Genomic DNA, 16,536 nt, shown 5'->3' with positions numbered 1-16,536 from the left:
CGGGAGTGGTGACATTGATGATAGAGTGCCTCATAGTTCCACAATGATGACCTTTCACAGGAGTGGTAACATTGATTATAGAGTACCTCATAGTTCCACAATGATGCCCCTTTCACAGGAGTGGTAACATTGATGATAGAGTGCCTCATAGTTCCACAATGATGCCCCTTTCACAGAAGTGGTGACATTGATGATACAGTACCTCATAGTTCCACAATGATGACCTTTCACAGGAGTGGAAACATTGATGATAGAGTGCCTCATAGTTCCACTATGATGACCTTTCACAGGAGTGGTAACATTGATGATAGAGTGCCTCATAGTTCCACAATGATGCCCCTTTCACAGGAGTGGTGACTATGATGATACAGTACCTCATAGTTCCACAAAGATGACCTTTCACAGGAGTGGAAACATTGATGATAGAGTACCTCATAGTTCCACTATGATGCCCCTCTCACAGGAGGGGTGAAATTGATGATAGAGTGCCTCATAGTTCCACAATGATGCCCCTCTCACAGGAGTGGAAACATTGATGATAGAGTGCCTCATAGTTCCACTATGATGACCTTTCACAGGAGTGGAAACATTGATGATAGAGTACCTCACAGTTCCGCAATGATGCCCCTTTCACAGGAGTGGTGACATTGATGATAGAGTGCCTCATAGTTCCACAATGATACCCCTCTCACAGGAGTGGTAACATTGATGATAGAGTGCCTCATAGTTCCACAATGATGACCTTTCACTGGAGTGGTAACATTGATTATAGAGTACCTCATAGTTCCACAATGATGCCCCTTTCACAGGAGTGGTAATATTGATGATAGAGTACCTCATAGTTCCACAATGATGACCTCTCAAAGGAGTGGTAACATTGATGATAGAGTGCCTCATAGTTCTACAAAGATGCCCCTCTCACAGGAGTGGTAACATTGATGATAGAGTGCCTCATAGTTCCACAATGATGCCTCTTTCACAGGAGTGGTGACATTGATGATAGAGTGCCTCATAGTTCCATAATGATGCCCCTTTCACAGGAGTGGTGACATTGATGACAGAGTGCCTCATAGTTCCACTATGATGCCCCTCTCACAGGAGTGGTAACATTGATGATAGAGTGCCTCATAGTTCCACTATGATGCCCCTCTCACAGGAGTGGTGACATTGATGATAGAGTGCCTCATATTTCCACAATGATGACCTTTCACAGGAGTGGTAACATTGATGATATAGTGCCTCATAGTTCCACAATGATGCCCCTTTCACAGGAGTGGTAACATTGATGATAGAGTGCCTCATAGTTCCACAATGATGCCCCTTTCACAGGAGTGGTGACATTGATGATACAGTACCTCATAGTTCCACAATGATGCCCCTTTCACCGGAGTGGTAACATTGATGATAGAGTGCCTCATAGTTCCACAATGATGACTTTTCACAGGAGTGGTAACATTGATGATAGAGCGCCTCATAGTTCCACAATGATGCCCCTTTCACAGGAGTGGTGACATTGATGATACAGTACCTCATAGTTCCACAATGATGCCCCTTTCACCGGAGTGGTAACATTGATGATAGAGTACCTCATAGTTCCACAATGATGCCCCTCTCACAGGAGTGGTGACATTGATGATAGAGTGCTCTCATAGTTCCACAATGATGCCCCTTTCACAGGAGTGGTAACATTGATGATAGAGTGCCTCATAGTTCCACTATGATGACCTTTCACAGGAGTGGAAACATTGATGATAGAGTGCCTCATAGTTCCACTATGATGACCTTTCACAGGAGTGGTAACATTGATGATAGAGTGCCTCATAGTTCCACAATGATGCCCCTTTCATCGGAGTGGTAACATTGATGATAGAGTGCCTCATAGTTCCACAATGATGACCTTTCACAGGAGTGGTAACATTGATGACAGAGTGCCTCATAGTTCCACTATGATGCCCCTCTCACAGGAGTGGTAACATTGATGATAGAGTGCCTCATAGTTCCACTATGATGCCCCTCTCACAGGAGTGTTGACATTGATGATAGAGTACCTTATAGTTCCACTATGATGCCCCTTTCACAGGAGTGGTAACATTGATGATAGAGTGCCTCATAGTTCCACAATGATGCCCCTTTCACAGGAGTGGTGACTATGATGATACAGTACCTCATAGTTCCACAATGATGACCTTTCACAGGAGTGGAAACATTGATGATAGAGTACCTCATAGTTCCGCAATGATGCCCCTTTCACGGGAGTGGTGACATTGATGATAGAGTGCCTCATAGTTCCACAATGATGCCCCTCTCACAGGAGTGGAAACATTGATGATAGAGTGCCTCATAGTTCCACTATGATGACCTTTCACAGGAGTGGAAACATTGATGATAGAGTGCCTCATAGTTCCACGATGATGCCCCTCTCACAGGAGTGGTAACATTGATGATAGAGTGCCTCATAGTTCCACAATGATGACCTTTCACTGGAGTGGTAACATTGATTATAGAGTACCTCATAGTTCCACAATGATGACCTCTCAAAGGAGTGGTAACATTGATGATAGAGTGCCTCATAGTTCTACAAAGATGCCCCTCTCACAGGAGTGGTAACATTGATGATAGAGTGCCTCATAGTTCCACAATGATGCCTCTTTCACAGGAGTGGTGACATTGATGATAGAGTGCCTCATAGTTCCACAATGATGACCTTTCACAGGAGTGGTAACATTGATGATAGAGTGCCTCTTAGTTCCACAATGATGCCCCTTTCACAGGAGTGGTAACATTGATGATATAGTGCCTCATAGTTCCACAATGATGCCCCTTTCACAGGAGTGGTAACATTGATGATAGAGTGCCTCATAGTTACACAATGATGCCCCTTTCACAGGAGTGGTGACATTGATGATACAGTACCTCATAGTTCCACAATGATGCCCCTCTCACAGGAGTGGAAACATTGATGATAGAGTGCCTCATAGTTCCACTATGATGACCTTTCACAGGAGTGGAAACATTGATGATAGAGTACCTCACAGTTCCGCAATGATGCCCCTTTCACAGGAGTGGTGACATTGATGATAGAGTGCCTCATAGTTCCACAATGATACCCCTCTCACAGGAGTGGTAACATTGATGATAGAGTGCCTCATAGTTCCACAATGATGACCTTTCACTGGAGTGGTAACATTGATTATAGAGTACCTCATAGTTCCACAATGATGCCCCTTTCACAGGAGTGGTAATATTGATGATAGAGTACCTCATAGTTCCACAATGATGACCTCTCAAAGGAGTGGTAACATTGATGATAGAGTGCCTCATAGTTCTACAAAGATGCCCCTCTCACAGGAGTGGTAACATTGATGATAGAGTGCCTCATAGTTCCACAATGATGCCTCTTTCACAGGAGTGGTGACATTGATGATAGAGTGCCTCATAGTTCCATAATGATGCCCCTTTCACAGGAGTGGTGACATTGATGACAGAGTGCCTCATAGTTCCACTATGATGCCCCTCTCACAGGAGTGGTAACATTGATGATAGAGTGCCTCATAGTTCCACTATGATGCCCCTCTCACAGGAGTGGTGACATTGATGATAGAGTGCCTCATATTTCCACAATGATGACCTTTCACAGGAGTGGTAACATTGATGATATAGTGCCTCATAGTTCCACAATGATGCCCCTTTCACAGGAGTGGTAACATTGATGATAGAGTGCCTCATAGTTCCACAATGATGCCCCTTTCACAGGAGTGGTGACATTGATGATACAGTACCTCATAGTTCCACAATGATGCCCCTTTCACCGGAGTGGTAACATTGATGATAGAGTGCCTCATAGTTCCACAATGATGACCTTTCACAGGAGTGGTAACATTGATGATAGAGCGCCTCATAGTTCCACAATGATGCCCCTTTCACAGGAGTGGTGACATTGATGATACAGTACCTCATAGTTCCACAATGATGCCCCTTTCACCGGAGTGGTAACATTGATGATAGAGTACCTCATAGTTCCACAATGATGCCCCTCTCACAGGAGTGGTGACATTGATGATAGAGTGCTCTCATAGTTCCACAATGATGCCCCTTTCACAGGAGTGGTAACATTGATGATAGAGTGCCTCATAGTTCCACTATGATGACCTTTCACAGGAGTGGAAACATTGATGATAGAGTGCCTCATAGTTCCACTATGATGACCTTTCACAGGAGTGGTAACATTGATGATAGAGTGCCTCATAGTTCCACAATGATGCCCCTTTCATCGGAGTGGTAACATTGATGATAGAGTGCCTCATAGTTCCACAATGATGACCTTTCACAGGAGTGGTAACATTGATGACAGAGTGCCTCATAGTTCCACTATGATGCCCCTCTCACAGGAGTGGTAACATTGATGATAGAGTGCCTCATAGTTCCACTATGATGCCCCTCTCACAGGAGTGTTGACATTGATGATAGAGTACCTTATAGTTCCACTATGATGCCCCTTTCACAGGAGTGGTAACATTGATGATAGAGTGCCTCATAGTTCCACAATGATGCCCCTTTCACAGGAGTGGTGACTATGATGATACAGTACCTCATAGTTCCACAATGATGACCTTTCACAGGAGTGGAAACATTGATGATAGAGTACCTCATAGTTCCGCAATGATGCCCCTTTCACGGGAGTGGTGACATTGATGATAGAGTGCCTCATAGTTCCACAATGATGCCCCTCTCACAGGAGTGGAAACATTGATGATAGAGTGCCTCATAGTTCCACTATGATGACCTTTCACAGGAGTGGAAACATTGATGATAGAGTGCCTCATAGTTCCACGATGATGCCCCTCTCACAGGAGTGGTAACATTGATGATAGAGTGCCTCATAGTTCCACAATGATGACCTTTCACTGGAGTGGTAACATTGATTATAGAGTACCTCATAGTTCCACAATGATGACCTCTCAAAGGAGTGGTAACATTGATGATAGAGTGCCTCATAGTTCTACAAAGATGCCCCTCTCACAGGAGTGGTAACATTGATGATAGAGTGCCTCATAGTTCCACAATGATGCCTCTTTCACAGGAGTGGTGACATTGATGATAGAGTGCCTCATAGTTCCACAATGATGACCTTTCACAGGAGTGGTAACATTGATGATAGAGTGCCTCTTAGTTCCACAATGATGCCCCTTTCACAGGAGTGGTAACATTGATGATATAGTGCCTCATAGTTCCACAATGATGCCCCTTTCACAGGAGTGGTAACATTGATGATAGAGTGCCTCATAGTTACACAATGATGCCCCTTTCACAGGAGTGGTGACATTGATGATACAGTACCTCATAGTTCCACAATGATGACCTTTCACAGGAGTGGAAACATTGATGATAGAGTGCCTCATAGTTCCACTATGATGACCTTTCACAGGAGTGGTAACATTGATGATAGTTTGCCTCATAGTTCCACAATGATGCCCCTTTCACAGGAGTGGTAACATTGATGATAGAGTGCCTCATAGTTCCACAATGATGCCCCTTTCACAGGAGTGGTGACTATGATGATACAGTACCTCATAGTTCCACAATGATGACCTTTCACAGGAGTGGAAACATTGATGATAGAGTACCTCATAGTTCCGCAATGATGCCCCTTTCACGGGAGTAGTGACATTGATGATAGAGTGCCTCATAGTTCCACAATGATGCCCCTCTCACAGGAGTGGTAACATTGATGATAGAGTGCCTCATAGTTCCACTATGATGACCTTTTACAGGAGTGGTAACATTGATGATAGAGTGCCTCATAGTTCCACAATGATGCCCCTTTCATCGGAGTGGTAACATTGATGATAGAGTGCCTCATAGTTCCACAATGATGACCTTTCACAGGAGTGGTAACATTGATGACAGAGTACCTCATAGTTCCACTATGATGCCCCTCTCACAGGAGTGGTAACATTGATGATAGAGTGCCTCATAGTTCCACTATGATGCCCCTCTCACAGGAGTGTTGACATTGATGATAGAGTACCTTATAGTTCCACTATGATGCCCCTTTCACAGGAGTGGTAACATTGATGATAGAGTGCCTCATAGTTCCACAATGATGCCCCTTTCACAGGAGTGGTGACTATGATGATACAGTACCTCATAGTTCCACAATGATGACCTTTCACAGGAGTGGAAACATTGATGATAGAGTACCTCATAGTTCCGCAATGATGCCCCTTTCACGGGAGTGGTGACATTGATGATAGAGTGCCTCATAGTTCCACAATGATGCCCCTCTCACAGGAGTGGAAACATTGATGATAGAGTGCCTCATAGTTCCACTATGATGACCTTTCACAGGAGTGGAAACATTGATGATAGAGTGCCTCATAGTTCCACGATGATGCCCCTCTCACAGGAGTGGTAACATTGATGATAGAGTGCCTCATAGTTCCACAATGATGACCTTTCACTGGAGTGGTAACATTGATTATAGAGTACCTCATAGTTCCACAATGATGACCTCTCAAAGGAGTGGTAACATTGATGATAGAGTGCCTCATAGTTCTACAAAGATGCCCCTCTCACAGGAGTGGTAACATTGATGATAGAGTGCCTCATAGTTCCACAATGATGCCTCTTTCACAGGAGTGGTGACATTGATGATAGAGTGCCTCATAGTTCCACAATGATGACCTTTCACAGGAGTGGTAACATTGATGATAGAGTGCCTCTTAGTTCCACAATGATGCCCCTTTCACAGGAGTGGTAACATTGATGATATAGTGCCTCATAGTTCCACAATGATGCCCCTTTCACAGGAGTGGTAACATTGATGATAGAGTGCCTCATAGTTACACAATGATGCCCCTTTCACAGGAGTGGTGACATTGATGATACAGTACCTCATAGTTCCACAATGATGACCTTTCACAGGAGTGGAAACATTGATGATAGAGTGCCTCATAGTTCCACTATGATGACCTTTCACAGGAGTGGTATTATTGATGATAGAGTGCCTCATAGTTCCACAATGATGCCCCTTTCACAGGAGTGGTAACATTGATGATAGAATGCCTCATAGTTCCACAATGATGCCCCTTTCACAGGAGTGGTGACTATGATGATACAGTACCTCATAGTTCCACAATGATGACCTTTCACAGGAGTGGAAACATTGATGATAGAGTACCTCATAGTTCCGCAATGATGCCCCTTTCACGGGAGTAGTGACATTGATGATAGAGTGCCTCATAGTTCCACAATGATGCCCCTCTCACAGGAGTGGTAACATTGATGATAGAGTGCCTCATAGTTCCACAATGATGACCTTTCACAGGAGTGGAAACATTGATGATAGAGTACCTCATAGTTCCGCAATGATGCCCCTTTCACGGGAGTGGTGACATTGATGATAGAGTGCCTCATAGTTCCACAATGATGCCCCTCTCACAGGAGTGGTAACATTGATGATAGAGTGCCTCATAGTTCCACAATGATGCCCCTTTCACAGGAGTGGTAATATTGATGATAGAGTACCTCATAGTTCCACAATGATGACCTCTCAAAGGAGTGGTAACATTGATGATAGAGTGCCTCATAGTTCTACAAAGATGCCCCTCTCACAGGAGTGGTAACATTGATGATAGAGTGCCTCATAGTTCCACAATGATGCCTCTTTCACAGGAGTGGTGACATTCATGATAGAGTGCCTCATTGTTCCATAATGATGCCCCTTTCACAGGAGTGGTGACATTGATGACAGAGTGCCTCATAGTTCCACTATGATGCCCCTCTCACAGGAGTGGTAACATTGATGATAGAGTGCCTCATAGTTCCACTATGATGCCCCTCTCACAGGAGTGGTGACATTGATGATAGAGTGCCTCATAGTTCCACAATGATGACCTTTCACAGGAGTGGTAACATTGATGATATAGTGCCTCATAGTTCCACAATGATGCCCCTTTCACAGGAGTGGTAACATTGATGATAGAGTGCCTCATAGTTCCACAATGATGCCCCTTTCACAGGAGTGGTGACATTGATGATACAGTACCTCATAGTTCCACAATGATGCCCCTTTCACCGGAGTGGTAACATTGATGATAGAGTGCCTCATAGTTCCACAATGATGACCTTTCACAGGAGTGGTAACATTGATGATAGAGTGCCTCATAGTTCCACAATGATGCCCCTTTCACAGGAGTGGTGACATTGATGATACAGTACCTCATAGTTCCACAATGATGCCCCTTTCACCGGAGTGGTAACATTGATGATAGAGTACCTCATAGTTCCACAATGATGCCCCTCTCACAGGAGTGGTGACATTGATGATAGAGTGCTCTCATAGTTCCACAATGATGCCCCTTTCACAGGAGTGGTAACATTGATGATAGAGTGCCTCATAGTTCCACTATGATGACCTTTCACAGGAGTGGAAACATTGATGATAGAGTGCCTCATAGTTCCAATATGATGACCTTTCACAGGAGTGGTAACATTGATGATAGAGTGCCTCATAGTTCCACAACGATGCCCCTTTCACCGGAGTGGTAACATTGATGATAGAGTGCCTCATAGTTCCACAATGATGACCTTTCACAGGAGTGGTAACATTGATGATAGAGTACCTCATAGTTCCACAATGATGCCCCTCTCACAGGAGTGGTGACATTGATGATAGAGTGCTCTCATAGGTCTACTATGATGCCCCTCTCACAGGAGTGGTAACATTGATGATAGAGTGCCTCATAGTTCCATAATGATGCCCCTCTCACAGGTGTGGTAACATTGATGATAGAGTACCTCATGGTTCCACAATGATGACCTCTCACAGGAGTGGTAACATTGATGATAGAGTGCCTCATAGTTCCACAATGATGCCCCTCTCACAGGAGTGGTAACATTGATGATAGAGTGCCTCATATTTCCACAATGATGCCCCTTTCACAGGAGTGGTAACATTGATGACAGAGTGCCTCATAGTTCCACTATGATGCCCCTCTCACAGGAGTGGTAACATTGATGATAGAGTGCCTCATAGTTCCACTATGATGCCCCTCTCACAGGAGTGTTGACAGTGATGATAGAGTACCTTATAGTTCCACTATGATGCCCCTTTCACAGGAGTGGTAACATTGATGATAGAGTGCCTCATAGTTCCACAATGATGCCCCTTTCACAGGAGTGGTGACTATGATGATACAGTACCTCATAGTTCCACAATGATGACCTTTCACAGGAGTGGAAACATTGATGATAGAGTACCTCATAGTTCCGCAATGATGCCCCTTTCATGGGAGTGGTGACATTGATGATAGAGTGCCTCATAGTTCCACAATGATGCCCCTCTCACAGGAGTGGAAACATTGATGATAGAGTGCCTCATAGTTCCACTATGATGACCTTTCACAGGAGTGGAAACATTGATGATAGAGTACCTCATAGTTCCGCAATGATGCCCCTTTCACGGGAGTGGTGACATTGATGATAGAGTGCCTCATAGTTCCACAATGATGCCCCTCTCACAGGAGTGGTAACATTGATGATAGAGTGCCTCATAGTTCCACAATGATGACCTTTCACAGGAGTGGTAACATTGATGATAGAGTGCCTCTTAGTTCCACAATGATGCCCCTTTCACAGGAGTGGTAACATTGATGATATAGTGCCTCATAGTTCCACAATGATGCCCCTTTCACAGGAGTGGTAACATTGATGATAGAGTGCCTCATAGTTACACAATGATGCCCCTTTCACAGGAGTGGTGACATTGATGATACAGTACCTCATAGTTCCACAATGATGACCTTTCACAGGAGTGGAAACATTGATGATAGAGTGCCTCATAGTTCCACTATGATGACCTTTCACAGGAGTGGTATTATTGATGATAGAGTGCCTCATAGTTCCACAATGATGCCCCTTTCACAGGAGTGGTAACATTGATGATAGAATGCCTCATAGTTCCACAATGATGCCCCTTTCACAGGAGTGGTGACTATGATGATACAGTACCTCATAGTTCCACAATGATGACCTTTCACAGGAGTGGAAACATTGATGATAGAGTACCTCATAGTTCCGCAATGATGCCCCTTTCACGGGAGTAGTGACATTGATGATAGAGTGCCTCATAGATCCACAATGATGCCCCTCTCACAGGAGTGGTAACATTGATGATAGAGTGCCTCATAGTTCCACAATGATGACCTTTCACAGGAGTGGAAACATTGATGATAGAGTACCTCATAGTTCCGCAATGATGCCCCTTTCACGGGAGTGGTGACATTGATGATAGAGTGCCTCATAGTTCCACAATGATGCCCCTCTCACAGGAGTGGTAACATTGATGATAGAGTGCCTCATAGTTCCACAATGATGCCCCTTTCACAGGAGTGGTAATATTGATGATAGAGTACCTCATAGTTCCACAATGATGACCTCTCAAAGGAGTGGTAACATTGATGATAGAGTGCCTCATAGTTCTACAAAGATGCCCCTCTCACAGGAGTGGTAACATTGATGATAGAGTGCCTCATAGTTCCACAATGATGCCTCTTTCACAGGAGTGGTGACATTCATGATAGAGTGCCTCATTGTTCCATAATGATGCCCCTTTCACAGGAGTGGTGACATTGATGACAGAGTGCCTCATAGTTCCACTATGATGCCCCTCTCACAGGAGTGGTAACATTGATGATAGAGTGCCTCATAGTTCCACTATGATGCCCCTCTCACAGGAGTGGTGACATTGAAGATAGAGTGCCTCATAGTTCCACAATGATGACCTTTCACAGGAGTGGTAACATTGATGATATAGTGCCTCATAGTTCCACAATGATGCCCCTTTCACAGGAGTGGTAACATTGATGATAGAGTGCCTCATAGTTCCACAATGATGCCCCTTTCACAGGAGTGGTGACATTGATGATACAGTACCTCATAGTTCCACAATGATGCCCCTTTCACCGGAGTGGTAACATTGATGATAGAGTGCCTCATAGTTCCACAATGATGACTTTTCACAGGAGTGGTAACATTGATGATAGAGTGCCTCATAGTTCCACAATGATGCCCCTTTCACAGGAGTGGTGACATTGATGATACAGTACCTCATAGTTCCACAATGATGCCCCTTTCACCGGAGTGGTAACATTGATGATAGAGTGCCTCATAGTTCCACAATGATGCCCCTTTCACAGGAGTGGTGACATTGATGATACAGTACCTCATAGTTCCACAATGATGCCCCTTTCACCGGAGTGGTAACATTGATGATAGAGTGCCTCATAGTTCCACAATGATGCCCCTCTCACAGGAGTGGTGACATTGATGATAGAGTGCTCTCATAGTTCCACAATGATGCCCCTTTCACAGGAGTGGTAACATTGATGATAGAGTGCCTCATAGTTCCACTATGATGACCTTTCACAGGAGTGGAAACATTGATGATAGAGTGCCTCATAGATCCAATATGATGACCTTTCACAGGAGTGGTAACATTGATGATAGAGTGCCTCATAGTTCCACAACGATGCCCCTTTCACCGGAGTGGTAACATTGATGATAGAGTGCCTCATAGTTCCACAATGATGACCTTTCACAGGAGTGGTAACATTGATGATAGAGTACCTCATAGTTCCACAATGATGCCCCTCTCACAGGAGTGGTGACATTGATGATAGAGTGCTCTCATAGGTCCACTATGATGCCCCTCTCACAGGAGTGGTAACATTGATGATAGAGTGCCTCATAGTTCCACAATGATGCCCCTCTCACAGGTGTGGTAACATTGATGATAGAGTACCTCATGGTTCCACAATGATGACCTCTCACAGGAGTGGTAACATTGATGATAGAGTGCCTCATAGTTCCACAATGATGCCCCTCTCACAGGAGTGGTAACATTGATGATAGAGTGCCTCATATTTCCACAATGATGTCCCTTTCACAGGAGTGGTAACATTGATGACAGAGTGCCTCATAGTTCCACTATGATGCCCCTCTCACAGGAGTGGTAACATTGATGATAGAGTGCCTCATAGTTCCACTATGATGCCCCTCTCACAGGAGTGTTGACATTGATGATAGAGTACCTTATAGTTCCACTATGATGCCCCTTTCACAGGAGTGGTAACATTGATGATAGAGTGCCTCATAGTTCCACAATGATGCCCCTTTCACAGGAGTGGTGACTATGATGATACAGTACCTCATAGTTCCACAATGATGACCTTTCACAGGAGTGGAAACATTGATGATAGAGTACCTCATAGTTCCGCAATGATGCCCCTTTCATGGGAGTGGTGACATTGATGATAGAGTGCCTCATAGTTCCACAATGATGCCCCTCTCACAGGAGTGGAAACATTGATGATAGAGTGCCTCATAGTTCCACTATGATGACCTTTCACCGGAGTGGAAACATTGATGATAGAGTACCTCATAGTTCCGCAATGATGCCCCTTTCACGGGAGTGGTGACATTGATGATAGAGTGCCTCATAGTTCCACAATGATGCCCCTCTCACAGGAGTGGTAACATTGATGATAGAGTGCCTCATAGTTCCACAATGATGACCTTTCACTGGAGTGGTAACATTGATTATAGAGTACCTCATAGTTCCACAATGATGCCCCTTTCACAGGAGTGGTAAAATTGATGATAGAGTACCTCATAGTTCCACAATGATGACCTCTCAAAGGAGTGGTAACATTGATGATAGAGTGCCTCATAGTTCTACAAAGATGCCCCTCTCACAGGAGTGGTAACATTGATGATAGAGTGCCTCATAGTTCCACAATGATGCCTCTTTCACAGGAGTGGTGACATTGATGATAGAGTGCCTCATAGTTCCATAATGATGTCCCTTTCACAGGAGTGGTGACATTGATGACAGAGTGCCTCATAGTTCCTCTATGATGCCCCTCTCACAGGAGTGGTGACATTGATGATAGAGTGCCTCATAGTTCCACAATGATGACCTTTCACAGGAGTGTGTAATGGCTGGATTTTCTGTTTAGATGGGATCAGCCCCCAGGGGCCCCTGTGACCCAGCCAAAACGTACTCACTTTCCCTTCTTAGATCGTATTCACAATAAGTAGCTATACAGATAAATATACAGGTTGCACCTAAGAATGGGGAATAACAATATACATATATGGATTTTCTACAATGTCTTATTCACATCGGTTGGCCTCGCGGTCACTCTGACCCAGACCGTTCTACCCCAGGGCAGATCTGACACACAATCCGGCGTGTCTACACACGGGCCTGCAGAACCCAATGCTCCCTTTTCCAAAGCGTTCGCGATCCTGCGAAACATAAACGTCAGTATCCCCCCTGACGCTCTCATTTAGTCTTATACCACAATCCGGTGGCTTTACACGGCGGTGTCCCTCCCGCCGTTCTCATTAACGCCGCATATCAACGACGACCACATTCCTATGAAACATTATTGGGATGATATCTCAACAGTCTACTTAGGATAAAACCAAAATAATAACTTTGGATAGGGATTCAGATTGTATAATGTACTCCGTGCTCATAACATCAAAGGTCCACTCACTCCCTCTTTATTTGGCTACCATTCGTCTGATCGGGATTTCTCATCCGTTCGTCTAAACAATGCTCAACTAGGAGTGCCATTTACCAAGATCGAACACAAGCACCAGGTACACGATAATTCTATATGAATTAGGGTATTTATTGACAATAAACATAAATCACATTACTATGCAGCATTACATTTGCAAAGGGAATAAAAGATAAAAGTTAGAGTGCACATACTATAAGAATCGGTCGGACTTCACCTGGTTAATGGGAAATCGGGACTCGGCAGTCATCTAGGCTCCTGTCTCGTCTCTGGGTCCTGGCTCGCCTTGCAGTCACCCTCAGCCGTCACAAGTACACGTCTGCACCGCTAGGCTCAAACTCGTCTGCTCTCCCTCAGGACCTCGGAACCTTGCTGTTAATTAGCTACCGTCTCTCTCTCTCTGCATTAGTGCGCTCCGCGCCACTTCTCGTTCAGTCTATTTTCAGAGAGTTTCGGTCTTAAATCTTTCTCCGACTTCAAAGATGGCGACTTGTCCACCATGAAAATGAATAATGGTAGAGATGCTAACGGCTAGATGCCGCCTACGGACTAACTGACTGAAAGACTAACACCTTCGCTAATATCAAAGCCCGTTCCTTCATGGAAATTCACGGCCAGTAACCTGCCGCCCACCAAATTCTTGTACCTCCCCGTACCAAGGACACTTTCCCAGCCGGCCGGCCTGAAGTTGTGTCTTCGGAGTGGAGAAAAATACATTCCTTCGATAAGGGTCAGCCTGAACCGGTTCTCTCCAAGCGAACAACAGCTTGAAACTAAAACATCACTCTTAACCTAGAAAGCCTTCTCGAGCTACCAGGCAGAAAGCAAAATGGAGTCTGTCTCGCTTAAGGCCTACGGAGCCCATAATATGCATAGCTCCATGAGAAACAGATCGGCATGTTAGCAAATGAGTAAATCATGACTAATACTTATATATCTAACCCCTCACTTAAATTCATAAGCCTTACTCTAAGGGAAATGGCACGAAAATGCCCTTATATCTGTAAGACAAGGTCCCTATCTATCGGCCTAATCCCTATGCTATGAGGGTGATAGGCTGGAGTCACTCTCCATCATTCTCCTTCTCCAGAGAGCTGGCAAAAAGACAGCCATAACAGAGTGGTAACATTGATGATAGAGAGCCTCATAGTTCCACAATGATGCCCCTTTCACAGGAGTGGTAACATTGATGATATAGTGCCTCATAGTTCCACAATGATGCCCCTTCCACAGGAGTGGTAACATTGATGATAGAGTGCCTCATAGTTCCACAATGATGACCTTTCACAGGAGTGGTAACATTGATTATAGAGTTCCTCATAGTTCCACAATGATGCCCTTTTCACAGGAGTGGTATCATTGATGATAGAGTACCTCATAGTTCCACAATGATGACCTCTCACAGGAGTGGTAACATTGATGATAGAGTGCCTCATAGTTCCACAATGATGACCTTTCACAGGAGTGGTAACATTGATGATAGAGTGGCTCATAGTTCCACAATGATGCCCCTTTCACAGGAGTGGTAACATTGATGATAGAGTGCCTCATAGTTCCACTATGATGACCTTTCACAGGAGTGGTAACATTGATGATAGAGTACCTCATAGTTCCACAATGATGCCCCTCTCACAGGAGTGGTGACATTGATGATAGAGTGCTTCATAGTTCCACAATGATGCCCCTTTCACAGAAGTGGTGACATTGATGATACAGTACCTCATAGTTCCACAATGATGACCTTTCACAGTAGTGGAAACATTGATGATAGAGTGCCTCATAGTTCCACTATGATGACCTTTCACAGGAGTGGAAACATTGATGATAGAGTACCTCATAGTTCCGCAATGATGCCCCTTTCACGGGAGTGGTGACATTGATGATAGAGTGCCTCATAGTTCCACAATGATGACCTTTCACAGGAGTGGTAACATTGATGATAGAGGGCCTCATAGTTCCACAATGATGCCCCTTTCACAGAAGTGGTGACATTGATGATACAGTACCTCATAGTTCCACAATGATGACCTTTCACAGGAGTGGAAACATTGATGATAGAGTGCCTCATAGTTCCACTATGATGACCTTTCACAGGAGTGGTAACATTGATGATAGAGTGCCTCATAGTTCCACAATGATGCCCCTTTCACAGGAGTGGTGACTATGATGATACAGTATCTCATAGTTCCACAATGATGACCTTTCACAGGAGTGGAAACATTGATGATAGAGTACCTCATAGTTCCGCAATGATGCCCCTTTCACGGGAGTGGTGACATTGATGATAGAGTGCCTCATAGTTCCACAATGATGACCTCTCACAGGAGTGGTAACATTGATGATAGAGTGCCTCATAGTTCCACAATGATGCACCTCTCACAGGAGTGGTAACATTGATGATAGAGTGCCTCATATTTCCACAATGATGCCCCTTTCACAGGAGTGGTAACATTGATGACAGAGTGCCTCATAGTTCCACTATGATGCCCCTCTCACAGGAGTGGTAACATTGATGATAGAGTGCCTCATAGTTCCACTATGATGCCCCTCTCACAGGAGTGTTGACATTGATGATAGAGTACCTTATAGTTCCACTATGATGCCCCTTTCACAGGAGTGGTAACATTGATGATAGAGTGCCTCATAGTTCCACAATGATGCCCCTTTCACAGGAGTGGTGACTATGATGATACAGTACCTCATAGTTCCACAATGATGACCTTTTACAGGAGTGGAAACATTGATGATAGAGTACCTCATAGTTCTGCAATGATGCCCCTTTCATGGGAGTGGTGACATTGATGATAGAGTGCCTCATAGTTCCACAATGATGCCCCTCTCACAGGAGTGGAAACATTGATGATAGAGTGCCTCATAGTTCCACTATGATGACCTTTCACAGGAGTGGAAACATTGATGATAGAGTACCTCATAGTTCCGCAAT

The sequence above is a fragment of the Lissotriton vulgaris genome, chromosome 1_1, assembly GCF_964263255.1.
Source record: "Lissotriton vulgaris chromosome 1_1, aLisVul1.2, whole genome shotgun sequence".
Lineage (NCBI taxonomy): Eukaryota > Metazoa > Chordata > Amphibia > Caudata > Salamandridae > Lissotriton > Lissotriton vulgaris.
Note: the sequence above shows the minus strand (reverse complement) of the source record.